The following is a 16,580-nucleotide window of genomic DNA, read 5'->3' on the forward strand; positions in this document are numbered from 1 at the left end:
GGTAGTCCTGGAATGGAAAAGAGGAAGAATGTGGAAGCCAGGACAGTAAAGGAGGAAGCCCTCCTTTACTGGTCCCATCATCTCTTCCCTTCCCACCACCCTCCTCTCATTTCCCTCACTCCTGAGCTCAGCCCTTACTACTTCTTACAGAGTAGCCTCTGTAAGAAGAAAACCAAGACTCGATCTCAGATGGATTGACAGGTGTTTCAACAGAGACATTATTGGGAAAATGCCAAAGGGAAAGTATGAAGAGCAAAGAAGTGGAGAAGTCAAGAAAAGAACCTTCTTGTTAATTACTATTAGTGCAGGGAAATCTTAGCCCTGGAAGGGGGAAAGGGGAAAGTGTTCCTGGCACACCACAGCCTGCCATTCTAATTAACCCTGAGCTAACTCCAGTGACGGCTAAACCCCCAATTTCATTGGTTTAGAACAAAGTTTAGTTTTTGATTAAAGAACAACATAAGGTGAGTCCTTGGCAAACAACCTTCCACACAGTGTTTCAGACATCCAGGCTCTCCCTATATTGTGGTTCCACTATCCCCAGTGCCTCAGATCCTTCATTCCAGCCAGTGATGGGGATTGAAAGAGAGCTTGAAAGATCACAGGAAGGTTTTCATGGGCCAGGTCAAAGTGACACAGATCACTCTCATCCACGTTCCTATTCCCAGGTCTGAGTCTGTGTGAACCCACAGTGATAGCAGGGCAGCTGCTTCCTGGTCACAACTTTGTAGAAGGGATCCTGAATCTTTGGTAGGTAGCTGGTTTCTTTGCTACCAAATATAGTGAATGAGCTTCAGAAGATTGTTTTGGACGGTTCCACTCTCTAAACCACTCCCCCATTTCCAATGATCACTACCATGCCACACAATTTAAGCCGGACTTGGCTTACTTCAAGTGTCAAACAATTGAGGAGACTTGTGATTATATTATTATGTGTGAGATAAATTCTACTTATTATTAATGCCATTCTTTTTATGCTGCTATAATTTTGAAATGTTTTCTATTAGAATCCAGGTCCCTGGAAGTATTACTGTATTAACTACTACTATCAGCATTAGCATTTTTATGGTAAATTGAAATTTTCCAGTATACTTACAATATTGTAGACACTTTCTTTGATTCCTGTATATGATGGAAACATTACAAAGGAACTTATGCATATGTCTGCTTTAAGCAGCTGAAGTGAAGAAAGGAACTGCATGTGACGAATCTTTAAATTATTTCCTTTATATCTTAAGAAATCATCTCAACAGTTTGCTCAGTGTTCTTGTAACGCAGGAGATGGACTTATGAGGCATAAAAGAGAGGGGACAATCTACTCTGTGGTTATGACTCTGTTGGTTCATGGTTACTGAGGGGCCCTCTCTAAGATCATGGTAGGAGCCGGGCATTAGTGATTCTTTACAGCTGTGAAGGGTGAGTGGCCTTTCTCTATCTCATCTTTTCTAAGAGTTTCAGTTCTGAACGCATGAACGGCTGTACTGAAACTCTATATTAGCGCAAAGGGAAGGAAAGTGATCATTTACAATTCAGTTAAAGATACCTACTTTATAAACAGATTAAAATATATCTATATGTATTGCTATGTATCTGTATTTATTCCTTGTATATGTTCTGTTATCATTCTCACCAGGTGAGTCCTATCCTCATTACACACTTCTTGTCAGAGGTTGCTTTGTCTATTACTTTCATAACCCCACCTGTACTCCCAAAGTGTGTGCATGTGTGTGACATTGCTTGCAAAAACAGTCCCTGACTTTAATTTGCTTTTGATGTATTTTCACTGAAGAAAAAAGACAGGTGCAAAAACAATACAAAAGAATCTATAAGAACCAAGTAACATGGTTAGCAAGTGATAAAAGAGTGCCAGTGTTTTAGGCAGCAAACTAAGGGCGAGGAAGTGTCAAAGTGTACACTCCACCTTGAGTTATCTTATGTAAAAGGCTACTCTGCAAGCGCCACAAAATACTTCAACTTATATCTCCCTTGCCAGAGTCTAGTTACAGGTCTATCACTAGCCACAAGGGAGACTGGGAAGCATAAACTTTGGCTGGATATTCTGCAATTGGGAAAAAATTACAGTATTTTGGCGAGAAAAAAAGAAGATAATTGACTTTAGGTAGGCAACTCACAGTGTCTAGCAAAGCCCAGTTATGCTTTGGAGCCCATTATTGGGAATGAAGTTCTAGAACAAAATTTCAAAATGACAAAATAGAAAGAATTGCTCAGCTATATTTTCCCCAATTTGAGTTATATTATGGAGATTTCAACTCCTCAAGATCCATGCTGCTGTGGTGATGGTAGTCAGTTGGAAGACTTCACATCAGTGAGCAGAGAGAAGAGGCATGGTGTCAAGTGAAGCTGAAACCCAAGGACGGTCCTCTGTTTACTGAAACATGCAAGAGCTTTGCCACCGGGTAATACACAGGAGATGACCAGGCAGCAGAAATCAATGTCTACAATGGCTGCCAAGCCTGAAGGTCCGCCCTCTACTCACAACAGCACCAGTCATTCCAGAACCTGGAAGGGCACTGGGAACATAGAAAAAGGGCTGGGAACCACCAACTCCAGGCGTTACACCCTTTTCCACCCCACTCTGCTATGCATAGCTGGGCCTGGAGAGGACGAGTGGGACTGTGTTAAACTCAATCACAGGTTAATATGAACTAAGGCAGCTCTTTGAACTGTGCATGGCATTTTAAAAAGTACCCAAATGTATCAGGCTGATGTCCAAATGCAGTTTAACACAAGAAAGACTTGATATCTCTCCTCTCCCACATCTTTTTCCTTACTCCTATTTTTGACCCAAAAGTGAGTGAGTTTATTGCCTGAGCAGAATTAGGTCAGACTCAAGCTGAATATCAAGTTGACAGAGGGGTGGGGGTTGGTGCCAAAGCTGATTAAATGAGAAGTGAAAAGAAAGTTTCACTCTGTATCCAAATATGGGAATTTAGAAGAGAAAAGGCTAATATTAGACTACTTAAGAATAGTACAAAAAGATACATGTATTGTCAAGAATCAGGGAGTTTCCACCCATGTCAATACTTCATTGTAAAAAAGCCACACTCTTATGTTGATAGGTATTTAAGATGCGCTTTAACTGTTAATATTAAACAGTTAATTGCTGTTAATTGGATAAAAATTGCTAATCTTTTGTATGGAAAGTCTTGAAAAACTGTACACATTTCTGCTCTTCCAACATATAGTCTGCCACACATTGTTAATGCAGGGTCATTTTTTAAGAGTTCTTTAACTGGTACCATTCCCCTCCCATAACTAAAACAGCAACTCTCTGTCATAAGGGGGACAGCTTCTGACAGTCTGGCTTCCATATAGAAATGACAATCTCATTAATGATGCTAAGTTTATATTGTAAATATATTATCATCACTCCTACACCAACTGCTCATGTTAAAAAATAATTACTAATTGGATTCAGCAAATGTATTATAAAACGGTGGCTAATTTTAACTATTTTCTTCCTCCCCATTTTGAAAAAAAAAAATGAGTGATTCAGATAAAGCAATCTGTTACCTGGAGGAATTTAGAATTTTTTAATGATCTTTGATCGGAGTTTTTAAGAATTGCACAAAAATGATAGTTCAGGTAAGAATGACAAGTGAGTTGCAGCCTAAGGCTTGTATCTTTCTGCCCAAAATTTAATGATCAAAATTAAATCTACTAACTGGTTCTACCTTTGTTTCTAATTTATTTCTAGGATGCCTTAACAAGATGTGGTCTGGACACCCATTCTACTCTCCATGATTGCAGGCTCATATCCTTCTAGGTCTCTCTCTCTCTCTCTCTCTTTCTCTCTCTCTCTCTCTCTCTCTCTTCCTCCCAGGACACCTGCTCTTCAGTCTCATTTAGGTGTCTGGTCCTTCTATCACTGCACTCACTCTCTTTGTAGCCTCCCTACCCAGCCTACACTCTCCAAAATCGAATTTTGTTAACCTTCATTAACCTCTCTTTCATACCCTAATCTTCCTTGTCCATCTTGTCTTCTGCCACTTTCCAGCATCACACAAACCCAGAATCAATCAATTATCCATTTTCTCCACTCTTAACCAGGACTGCCAGGTAATGCTAGAGAACAAAGCACACATTTTTCATATATTGGTTCTATCACGAGTCTGCGGTTTCCAACGTCAATTTCTTCCTTAACACTTTCTAGAAATTCTATTCATTCCAAAATAACATTTATTCCTCATTGTGGTGGGACTACACTTTACCCTTCATCATCCCCCGCTGCAGTTTGGCTTTGCCCCTAAGGATGGCCTTGGCACAGTTCTTGCCAAGCTCAATGGATCCTGGTCTTGGCTGAGTCCAGGTTAAATGGCCGCAAGGGAGCACTTGGGATGGAAAGCTGGGCTCAAATCCTGACTCTGCCACTCATTACCTGTGTAATTTTGGCAAGCGTCTTAACTTTCTGAGAATCCATTTTCACCTTTATAAAAAATATAAAAGGGAAGAATTTCAAAAATTAAGTAAACAAAATGGACATAATTTTTAAATTTTGTCTAATATTCTTTATCTTTTAATTGGAGCAATCTGTTAACTTATTACTAAATTTAGTTGCCGATACATTGGGTTTAAATTTTACATCTTACTGTTTGTTTTCTGTTTGTCCCATTCATCCTATGTTCCTTTTTTACTCCTTTCTTGCCCTTCTTTGAAATAATTGAACATTTTAATTATTATTTTGTTCCCTATCATCATTATTAATATAATTTTTGTTTGGTTTAGGGTACTATCTATCATAAACTGTGGAATTAAGGATTTAGAGAAAGGATATTAAGGGTAGAGAAATGCACAAGGATAAAATTCTTCATTTGGACAAGCATGCTATTGTTCTTTTATTTATTGAGCACCTATTATTTACCACATTCTGTTCAAGTCTCTGGGAATGCAGTAGAAAATAAAAACAGGCAAAAGCTCTGCCCTTATGCAGTTTATGGTCTAAAGGAGAAAGAGAATAAATTTTGAGGTCAGAGAGTCTTGGATTCAGAAACTAGTGTTGTCATTAACTAATTGTGTGACCTTACACAATTGCCTACACATGATTTTTTCAACTGTGAAGGTTGAAATGATACTGTCTTTGGAGGGTTATTATGAGAACTAGAGATTAAGTATAGAAAGTTCCAGCACAATTGGAGCACATAGGAGGTAATGAATGGTGCTAGAATTATTATTATTATATTCACCAAACCTCAATCCTATGATTTTTTTTTTGCCACAAACTAGTATTATTAAAAACATTCCAAATGGTATATATTTAAATATTTCTTGCTCTTTCTCTCTCTGCCTACAAAAGAAAGCTGTGTTATATATGTGTTTTAAACGTTTGTACTTTTCTGCACTCTGGTTTTCAAGCTTGTGAATATGATTTAACCCATGGTATACAAGTTCGCAATAATAAGACCTTGGAATAATAATAACCATGTGTGACATATGGTGACATTTGTCATCTTCCTTGTCAAGGCAGATGTTCACACTAGTGTTATATTACTTCTGGTGATGATTATTGACTGATAACTTTAATATTCATGCAAAAGGGTACATTAGGAAATCAGGATCATGATTTTAAAAGATCTACAAATATATCCACATAGAACTGCATAATTAATTAACATGAAAACATTTTTTTAAATCTCTGGCTCATGACTACAATTTTTTAGATTGGAACTACTAGAAATTCAAACTCTTTGTAATCATTCTTGTGTCAAAGATATTACTGGCACTTTAATGTATTTATTACTTACTTGATTTCACTGACGTACCATTAACTGCATCTCTCATGCTGTTCTATAAAATGTGCCCTCAGTTATACCTCCCAGAAAAGCGCAATTGAACTGGGAAAATGTGAGTGATTATATTGCTAGGGAAGGTTATTACCAGTGGCCCCGGAACTTCACTGTGCATAAGAATCACCTGGGAGGGAGCAGGAACGGAGGGAGGATATGTTTGGGGGCAAGGGTTGGAGATTGTCATAAATGCAGATTCCCGGGCTCTGCTCTGTGAGCTGCTTCATAGGTTGGCTATACATAATCTCTTAATCTAAAGAGGGGCACTCAGTGGGGATCTTTGATTTCCTGGACCAGTGCCCAGGAATGAAATCTGAAGGTGGATTCTATGCTGAATTATCACACTCCACATCTCTTCTTATAGCACTCTAGTTAAGCCCAAAATTTTACCTGGGTCCCACTTAATTTTTAAACGGATATTTATTTATAATGAAATTATAAGAGCCAGATTTCTTGAACTGAAAAGTGGGCTGTACAAACTGACCAGTATAACTCTCAATTGAAGGAAAAACATGAAATTGGAAATATCTAATCAATAATGGACAAAGGTGGTTTCTGAATCAATTCAGTTACAAAAGTACTTATTGGGCCAAGTGCGGTGGCTCATGCCTGTAATCCTAGCACTTTGGGAGGCTGAGATGGGCAGATCACTTGAGGTCAGGAGTTTGAAACCAGCCTGGCCAACATGGTGAAACCCTGTTTCTACTAAAATTATATTAAAAAAAAAAAAAAAAAAGAGCCATGCATGGTGGTGGTTGCCTGTTATCCCAGCTACTTGGGTGGCTGAGGCAGGAGAATCTCTTGAACCCAGGAGGCGGAGGTTGCAGTGAGCTGAGATCGTGTCACTGCACTCCAGCCTGAGTGACACAGAACATGAAAAGTACCTATTGAAGGCCTCTTGAAGGCCACACAACCCAATAGGCATAGGGTAGAGAAATATTTGATCTGTCAAGGAGCCCCATGTCCATCAGACCAGGTACACACATAAACAAAAAACTAATAATACAATATTTCAAACATTAGGGCATGTAAGAGATATTATGTGAACAATAATGAAGAAACATCTCATTTCATCTGGGTGCCCAAGGAAGAAGTGACATTTGAGTGGACTGGGAAAAATAGGTAGAAATTCATAGAGTAGAAAAGGGAGAAGGGCTACTACCTCATCAGAGGGAAAAGTGTGAGTGAGGATGTGACTGGGGCACTCATGTTATTCAGGATGGCTGGTGTAGTAGAAATCAAATGAGCCAATTCGGAAGGGCTTTGCATGTTTGCTAAGGAGTTGGGACCTTTTTCTGCAGGGAGCAGGAAACCATTAGAGGTTTTTCAATAGAATGACATCTGTGTTTTAGAAATATAATTCTTGCTGTGACACAAAACTGAAATGTGCCATGATCTCGCTTGACCCTGGAGTGTTGTATGTGGAGACCCCTCTGCTAGGATGCCTTTCTTCTTGCAATTCCCTCTGGTCTGGATTTCCTGTCCTGTCGGATGTCACATCCTGAGGCATGCAGCAGGATGCTCAGGTTAACTTGGCTCCTGCTCATCTCCGGGTCTCACCTTTACATTGTTCTTCCAGGAACTCTTTTCCTGTCAGCCCTACCCCCACCCCCCCAAATGGGTCAGGTGCCCTTGCCATACGCTGCCTGAACGCCCTGCGATTATTCCTACCAAAGATCTTACCAGACGGCATCAAAATGCTCTAGGTTTCTCAATAGACTGCAAACTTCCTCCAGTGAGAGAAGGTGTCTTGTTCAGTTTTGTATAGACAGTGGCTGCCACCTCCCTTGTCTGGCTCATGTAGACACTTTCTTCTTTGAATTAATTAATTTTAAAATGAGAAAATTGTGAGTTTTTCTCAGTTTAGGTGCTGTGATATGGTGAAATATTTGGTCTTACACCCTGTCCTGGTATACAACTCCTAAAATTCTTAAAATCTCCCAAGTGATATCTTTGGTACGATAGTGAGTTGACTGGTGGCTGGTATCCCCTAGGTAGCTTCAGGATGGGGCTGGTCATCAGAAAGATCAAGCAAGATTAGAGGGTTGGGACTTTCAGCCATCCCCATTCTCAAGGGAGGGGTGAGGGACTGAAGGCTAAGTTGATCATCAGTGGCCAATGGTTTAATCAATCATGCCTATGCAATAAAACTTCTATAAAAATAATCCAAAACGAACAGGGTTTGGGGGCTTTCCGATAGAGGAATACAGGGAGGTTCCTCCAGGGTGGCACACCTGGGGAAGGCATGGAATACATAGAGAGAGGCATGGAAGCTCTACACCCCTTCCTCTGTACCTTACCCTTTGCATCTCTTCATCTGCATCCTTTGTGATATCCTTTTAAGTAAACTGGTAATCATTTTTTTCTCTGAGTTCTGTGAGTCACTGTAGCAAATTAATAGAATCCAAACAGGTATTCGTGGGAACCCCAACTTATAGTCAGTAGGTCAGAAGCACAAAACAACCTGGGACTTGCCATTGGCATTGCAAGTCAGGAGCAGTCATATGGGACTGAGCCCTCAACCTGTGGGAACTGCCGCTATCTCCAGGTAGATAACGTCAGATCTGGTGTCTGCCCCAGAATTGACTGGTTGGTTATTGGTGAGAAGAAATCTCACACACTTGTTGGTGGCCAGAGGTCACAGAAGTCTAATGTGTTGATGCTTGTGGTGTGAAAGCAGAGGAAAAAAACAAACTTTTTTCTTCACAGAGGTGCATGGACTAAAATCAGAGCCTAGGCTCTACACCTGTTCTGCTGCTTGCCACCATATGATCTGGGGGAATTTACCTAATTTCTCTGTGCCTAATTTCTTGTTTCTCACAAGGGGTTAACAATAGTACCTAATTCGTATGGTGGTTGTGAGTGGTCAATGGGATAGTTCAAGGAAAAGCTGAATTTCAGTGTCTGGCACTTATTGCATGTTCAAGAAATACCTGCAGGACATACGTAGAGAGACGCTCCGCATGCTGGTCAAAAGCAGGCTGGTCTTCACACCTACTGACACAGAATGTCTAAGGATCAGGTCTGAGAATCCATATTTTAAAAAATAGATGCATTTTTTTTCTTTTAAAATCAATTCTTGCTTACTTTATAACATCTAAATCATAAATGATATAGATGTGTATAAAATAAAAGGTGAAATTTCTGCATCTCTTAATCCCATGATCCAACCCTACCCAGAGAGAAAGGTTTTTATAGTATGCACAATCTTTTCTAGGTATAGATATAGATGATATAGCCCAAATATATATTTCACAATATCACAGTACCTAAACTGAGATAGATGTGGATTAATAGATGTACAGATACATGATAAAGCAAGTTACTAGTAAACTGTTGGTGGAATCTAAGCGATAGATACACAAGTATTATAAAATTCTTTTAACTTTGCTATATGGTTGAAATTTTTCATAATAAAATGTTGAAAAATAACATAGACATCAATAGAGACTTCTATAATATATATTAAGTAGGAAAGAGCAGGTTACAGAATATTGTGTGTAGTATGATGCCAGTTTGTTAAATACTAGATAGATATTTGTAGTAAATATACTTTTAAAGTAATAATGACATAAATTTAGATGTAGATAACATAGTAGATACAGATCTATCTTTATGTTTGTATCATACCTGTATCAATATTCCTATATATATCTAGATCTGGAACATAATATACAGCTTAAATATACAGATACAAAAGTTGAGATCATATAAATGCTTATCAAAAGAAAGTTGTATAGTTATTCTTATATCAAACACAATAGATTTTGAGGGAAAAAGCATTACTAGACATGAAGAAAAACATTTTATCATGGTAAAATGGACAACTCACCAAGAATATATAACAATTCTAGATTTGTTTCTAAAAACATAGCCTCAAAATACATATGGAAAAAATCACAGAATTAAAAGGGAAAGTAGATAAAGCCACAATCAGAGAACCAAGTGTCAACCAGTGGACAAAAAATTAATAAAATATAGAAGATCTACACATACTAAGTAACAAATTGACCCGATATCTGAAGAAATATTTACCAAAATGTAGACAACATACTAAGCTATAGAGCTTTCTTGTAAAAATTCAAATGATTGAAGTTAGTCAGAGATTTCATGTTCTCTGACTACACTAAAATTTGGGTAGAAATATATAAAATAAAGCAAATGAAAAAAGTGGAACTAGAAAATGAAAAATTAGAACATATTTTAAACTGAGTAATAGTGAGTATTATATATATCAAAACTTGTATGCAGTTAAAGTCATTCTCAGACTTTCAAATGTATGTAGTTGAAAAAGGAAGATCAAAATTAATGATCTGAATATCTATCTCAAACAGTTAGATATAATTAAAATAAAATAAAATGGAAGGAAGGAAATAATAAAGATAAGAACAAAAATCAATGAACCAGAAAGCAAATGTCAACAGATTCAACAAAGACAATATATTAAATTTTTTAAGAGTAAGAAAATACATAAATTCTTAGCACAACTGATTAAGAAGAAGAAAGACAGGGTGCAAATTATTTTTATCAAGGGCTGAAGGAAGGAACTTTGCCACAGAAATTACAGACATTGAAAAGATAGTAAGGGGATATATAAACATCTTTATGCTAAGTAATGTGAACATTTATATGAAACAGACAAATTCTTAGAAACACAATTTTCCAATAGAAATAGAAATTTCTAAAATCTGAAGGTTCCAGTATTTATTTTTTTGAAATGAAACTTGAAAAACATAGATAGCAATGTGTGTATTTGAGGGTCACAACATAATGCTCTGGGATATTAATATATATAAATAGCAAACTGTTACCAAAGTGAAGCAAATTAACAAAGCTATCATCTCACATGGTTACTTCGTGTGTGTGTGACAGGAGCAGCAAAAATCTACGGATTTAACCAAAATCTCTAATACCATACCATTTTGTTAACTTTGGTTCTCATGTTGTACATTGTGTCTATAGACTTGTTCATCCTACATATCTGGATATAAAGAAATTGAATCTTAATACAGATAATGATGATGATGACATTTGGAGAACCTCTCAGACCCTGGCTTCAATTTTTTTTATATCATGGGATTTTTTATTAGCCTAATGCCTTGCTCTCTCCCCATCCCTTATTGCTTTGTCCTGACTGTACAAAGTATTACCTGATGGAGGAGTTGGGAGAAAGAACTGGGCATGCTCAGTTCAGTCATCTCTTTCCTGTTTTCAGGTCTGACTTCCTGCAAAAAGGACGCTTTCTGGGCTCTCGGCACATCATAATTTGCTTGCTCTTCCTGAGGAAACCTGCAATTGTGCAGTGATGTCTGTAAGCAGGAGGACATGTTGTCTTTTGGACAAAATATTAGCAAGGGTAAAGATCTGAGGTATTTCCTTTGATTGCCTTCATCAATAATAAAAGCAATATTTTGAGATTCATCTGGCTTACTCCAATGTCTAGCTCTCAATTCTATTCCAGCTTGGGAAAGTAAGAAAGTAGCATTATTTATTCATTTTTTAAACTTTCAATAAATAGGTAGCTCCACTTTCACATCTGAAAAATGGACTTAACAATATTATTGAGTTAATATGTAGAAAGTGTTTAGAACTTTGCCTGGCAAATAATAAGCAGTTAATAAATATTAGTTACTGTTATTTGTGTTAAATTACTGCATGCCAGAACTGGGCTAAATCCTTTACATTGCATCTTCTTGTATAATATTCAGAAGAAATCTCTAAGGTAGACACTAGGATGACTCTTAGGTTACAGAGGAGGAAGCTGAAACTTGGGGAAGTTAAGTCATCTTGTTGAAGGCTGAAGGTCGCACACTTTGTAAGGTCTAACTTCAAAGTGCATAGCTGTCTTTTGCAAACACAAGCCATTGGTGATAACTGGGAGAAACAAGAGAGAGAAAACCATTTGTGACAAATTTGTCACTATCACTGGAGAAGAAATTGAGAGTTGCAGTTCCTACTGACGATTAGCCGACTAACAGCATCAAGTCCTGAGAAAAGGACAGTTAGTTTCTCATGATCTTTAGAAGAACACAGTTGAACAAGAGTTAAATCCAAATTGATGTTACATATTCATAGATCATCAAGCATGCCCAAGAGTATTCATGAACAATTTAGATATCACACCATTACAAGTGAAAAGACTAGGGGGTCTTTTCTAAATGTTTGGAGCCCCAATTCCAGTTCTTTTGGTGTTTTATCTCCTTCATGAGAAAGTCTGAAGGAACCTTATCCCTCAGCATTCCAGTGCAACTTAAGTTACACTGCTCCACTCCTAAAAATCGTTTCAAAATCACTTAGCCTTTTCTCTCGTCTTCAGTACTCTGGGCTAACCAATACCTTTCTTTTCAGCATTAACAGCCTTGCAGTCAGGCTTACTGCACATGCTTCTCCTAATCATTCCTGAAAGGGATAAGAAAAGATCTTTCAGGAAAGAATATATGCTATTTGAAGCAGATCTTGGATCAGTGCTTGGTGGAGAAAACATTCAGAGAAAAACACACAGGTCCCTCAAGCAGATCTGGATCTTGCTAACATTCACGCAGGTGTTTGTAAAACCACGTATCTTTACAACCTGAATCTGAGCCAGGAGTTAAAGAAAGAGATATGTTTCTTACACTTTTGTGAGAAGATATATGTGATGGGAGACTTTCAAGAACTACAGTCATTTCTGGAGCCAAAATTTTATCACACTGAGAAGGGGGCTGTGCATTAAATTTCAAAGTGTTATTCAAATCAAGCCAAGCTGTCCACATATCTGGAGTTAATGAATTAACAAATATTCAGAACATGTGAACAAAATCAGACACACTTTGAAGTTTTTTAAAAAATATATATCATATTTGTGAGAAGTCTAGTTTTTACTATCTGGTTTATTATGTCTTTGGGCAAATACAAATAGATTCTCAGGGACCTCAGTTTCCCTATCTGCAATTAGGACTAAATAAAGCACGTTGGCACATAAAGAGGCTTCTTAGATAATGCCTATATTTCACTCCAACTTTCTTGGATATAGCAGCTATAAAACCACGAATATCTGAGCCAGATTTTCCTTATGTCTGAACGACCCCCCCAAGGAATAAGTAAAGCACTTTTCAAAAGTACCATTAGCTCTTCTGAATTGCTGCTTTCTTGGATTGTATGGTACCCAGGTGGCTTTTAAGTGTTAACCCAACTTCCTGAAAACTGTCTCCCTGGTTTCCAAAGATTAACTAATGCAATTGGAAGGTAAGATCTGCTCATTATTTTAACATTTTCTATATTTTCTTTATAGGGCATATTCAGCTAGCCCACCCCAGAGTTTCCATTTCATAAGAATGCTCTTTCCTAACAAAGAAGAATATTTATGAAGCTTTTTCTGACATCTCCAAAATCAAAGTAATAAATTGTTTAAATTGCTAATCTGAAACTAATGTTAAACTATGACAAGCAATAAGGTATAATTGCATGAGAGACAAAAAAAATTTCTACCGTATTATACACTTGTAACTATTAAGTTCCAAGCTTCAGAAAGAGAAAAAGAGATAGTGTATTAAATGGTAGGATTCAAAAATCATAAAAAGGATGGTATCTGCCCAAACTTCACATAAATAAAATCTATGTGAAAGGTGTCAAGGGGTTTTGATGGAGACACAAATTTTACTCACACATTTTACTCTTGAGGATTTATCATGTTTCCAGGATCACAGTTGAAATTATAGCTTTGAAATGTCCAGAAACGTACTCTTGGTTCTTAGGTAAATTATATACGAAGATGTGCTTTAAGTATTCAAACAAATTATAGTTGCTTTAAACGGTATTGAATCCAAGAGTCTTTGGGCCTCAAAATAGAGGAAAAAAACACTGCTGATTTAAACAATAACATTTCCTTTTTCTTAAAACATTTCCCTTTTCTTATCTGCATTGCAGAATATTTAGGAATTGCATATAAGCACAAAGAAGAAAAAATCATGTATAATTCTAACATTTAGGAATCAAGATCATCGTACTGCTATTACATATTCTTTTCTCCATCATTTATAATGACCATGTCATATAACATTTTATGGATATACCATAATTTATCCAACCAACACCCTATTGTTAGAAATTTAGATTGTTTTCTGTTTTTTGTTTTTTTGTTTTGTTTTTTTTTTTTTTTTGCCAAAATACACAAAATGACAATGGGTATTGCTGTAGGTAATATCTGTACAGATCAATTGGGTCATCTATATTTAACTTTGGGCAGAGACAGAACTTACGAATGGAGAAAACGTAAAAGGTGGGGAAGCAAAGCCTTGTTTTCTAAGAAGTCTGCTCTGGCGTCCAAGGTCATCTAGGCTGGAGTCAGTCTCCTGCTGCTCCTGGAGCTTTGAGAGGCAGCCTCCTCCTTCAAAGACCGCTCCGCACAGCTTCATGGTTAGAGATCTTTAAGATTCTAGGAACACCTCATCTTCCAGTTGCTAGGAGGAGGGATGGCTCCGGGAGTAATAGTTGTGACCAAGTTGGAGAAGGTTACAAACAGAATTGTAGGCACGAGGGGGAGTCAAAAAAGGGGGACGGGGTGGAAAGGTTCTCTCAACATATGTCCTAATGATGCACTGACCCATTCACTGTCATGTTCCTGACAGGACATCCCCCTATATGCGGTGAGCCCTCAGGTGGGTGCAGACTGACAAGAACAAGCTACTGCCTTGGTTTTGCCCTGGCAGGGACGGGCCTCACTCGCTGCTCTCATTGTCAGTGACGTCTCAGAAGCCATTGTGTCCGGACTTGGTTCCGTCAGATGTGTCCGGAGTTTCTTCCTTCTAGTGGGTTCTTGGTCGCGCTAACTTCAAGAGAAGCGGCGGACCTCGCCGTGCGTGTTAGAACTTTTAAAAGCTGGTGCGTCCGGAGTTGTTTGTTCCTCCTCGTGGGTTCGTGGTCTTGCTGACTTCAGGAATGAAGCCGCAGACCCTCGCGGTGAGTGTTACAGCTCTTAAAGTTGATGCGGACCCAAAGAGTGAGCACCAACAAGATTTATTATGAAGACTGAAAGAACAAGCTTCCACACGGCGGCTGAGAGAGTTGCCCCTGTTGGCTGGAGCGGCCAGCTTTTATTCCCTTATTTGCCCCCACCCACGTCCTGCTGATTGGTCCACTTTACAGAGTGCTGATTGGTCCATTGTTTACAGAGTGCTGATTGATGCGTTTTACAGAGTGCTGATTGGTGCATTTATAATCCTCTAGCTAGACAGAAAAGTTCTCCAAGTCCCCACCCCACCCGGAAGCCCAGCTGACTTAACCTCTCACCCTGCAGCGTGATGTAGCCTGACGTATAAATAACTCCTCTGAGCTCCATCCTCGTCTCCAGACTCATTATCAAAGCAGAGTCAGGCCTCAAAATCCTTGGCGCCCCCAGCTTGAATATCTTTCCTCACTTCCAGAGTCTCTCTCTTTCTATAAAATACAGGATAACCTTTATTTCCTCAGTAGAACCTCTTTCAAGATTCCAGGCAGAATTTATTTCTCCTTACTCTTATTCCAGTAGCAATGACACTATCAGGCTGGTTGCCTACACGCTGCCTCACACAGCAGGCTGTTAATCTTTTGATGGTGAAGATGAAGGGCTCTGCACGAATGTCTCTTGGTGCTAAGAACAGAGTCTGACATATGCAAAACACAGTTTTTACTTCTTCTCTAATGAATGAGTTTAACTATTTGAGACCACTAACTCAGTAATTTACATGTCAGCATTTCTAAACAGCACTCATTATACAACAGCCACTTTTATAATTCAATCATTCATGCAACTCATCTGACCTGGTTATTAAAATGGGAAGAAAATTCACAAAACAATAAAAAAATTGCTTTTCATTATATGTTGTTCTTAAAAGGAAAATAAAAAGGAGCAAAACCACAGAAAAGCTGTAGCATCATGCTCTACTGTTAAGAAGTATCTCTCTCTCATTTGCCTTGGTTCACTTTAGTATTCACAGAATCTCAGAATTTATGTTAAACCAAAAACTGAGTCCCAACATATGTTCTTATTGGAAGGCTTAGTATAGTACGGCCTCAGTACCTTTAAAACAACTAGGAAATACATATAAAGATGGAAGTTCTTATCATATGATTATAAATCAGTAATAGAAACATACAATAAGTGCTTCAAAAGTAAATATAAACTAATACATAACTTTACATGGTCTTTAGTTTTCTCTCCTTTAGTTCCTAGAAAAGGCCACCCAAAATTGATGGTGTGCAAATGGCCAGAAAATTTTACTGTGTTGTGGTCATTTTAAAGAAATAATATCACAGTTTAGGCCGGGCGCGGTGGCTCAAGCCTGTAATCCCAGCACTTTGGGAGGCCGAGGCGGGCGGATCACAAGGTCAGGAGATCGAGACCACAGTGAAACCCCGTCTCCACTAAAAATACAAAAAATTAGCCGGGCGCGGTGGCGGGCGCCTGTAGTCCCAGCTACTCAGGAGGCTGAGGCAGGAGAATGGCGGGAACCCGGGAGGCGGAGCTTGCAGTGAGCCGAGATCGCGCCACTGCACTCCAGCCTGGGCAACAGCGTGAGACTCCGTCTCAAAAAAAAAAAAAAAAAAAAAAAGAAATAATATCACAGTTTAAAAAGTATCCTTCCAAAACTTGAACTGTATTTTGATGATCAGAATTTGGTAAAAAGAGAGTTTATTTTGTATACCATCCTAAGAAATGAGGCTAATCTCTACTACATATAAGGTGAGCTTACGTGCAAAGGATATCACAGTGCAGAATCAAAGAACAGTCACAGGGAACCCCAATAACAAAGTAAGATG

At 38.3% G+C, this 16,580-nt stretch overlaps 1 long non-coding RNA gene across 1 annotated transcript in view; it reads left to right on the top strand.

The window, feature by feature from the left end:
* The window catches only part of LOC139359123 (uncharacterized), a 178,519-nt gene extending 162,210 nt beyond the window's left edge, over positions 1 to 16,309 (top strand). The window contains exon 5 of the long non-coding RNA XR_011614881.1: positions 669 to 16,309. This is a non-coding gene — a long non-coding RNA (uncharacterized lncRNA). The remainder of the gene's footprint in view (positions 1 to 668) is intronic.
* Positions 16,310 to 16,580: the final 271 nt, after the last annotated feature.

The sequence above is a fragment of the Macaca nemestrina genome, chromosome 16, assembly GCF_043159975.1.
Source record: "Macaca nemestrina isolate mMacNem1 chromosome 16, mMacNem.hap1, whole genome shotgun sequence".
In the NCBI taxonomy this organism is placed as follows: Eukaryota; Metazoa; Chordata; class Mammalia; order Primates; family Cercopithecidae; genus Macaca; species Macaca nemestrina.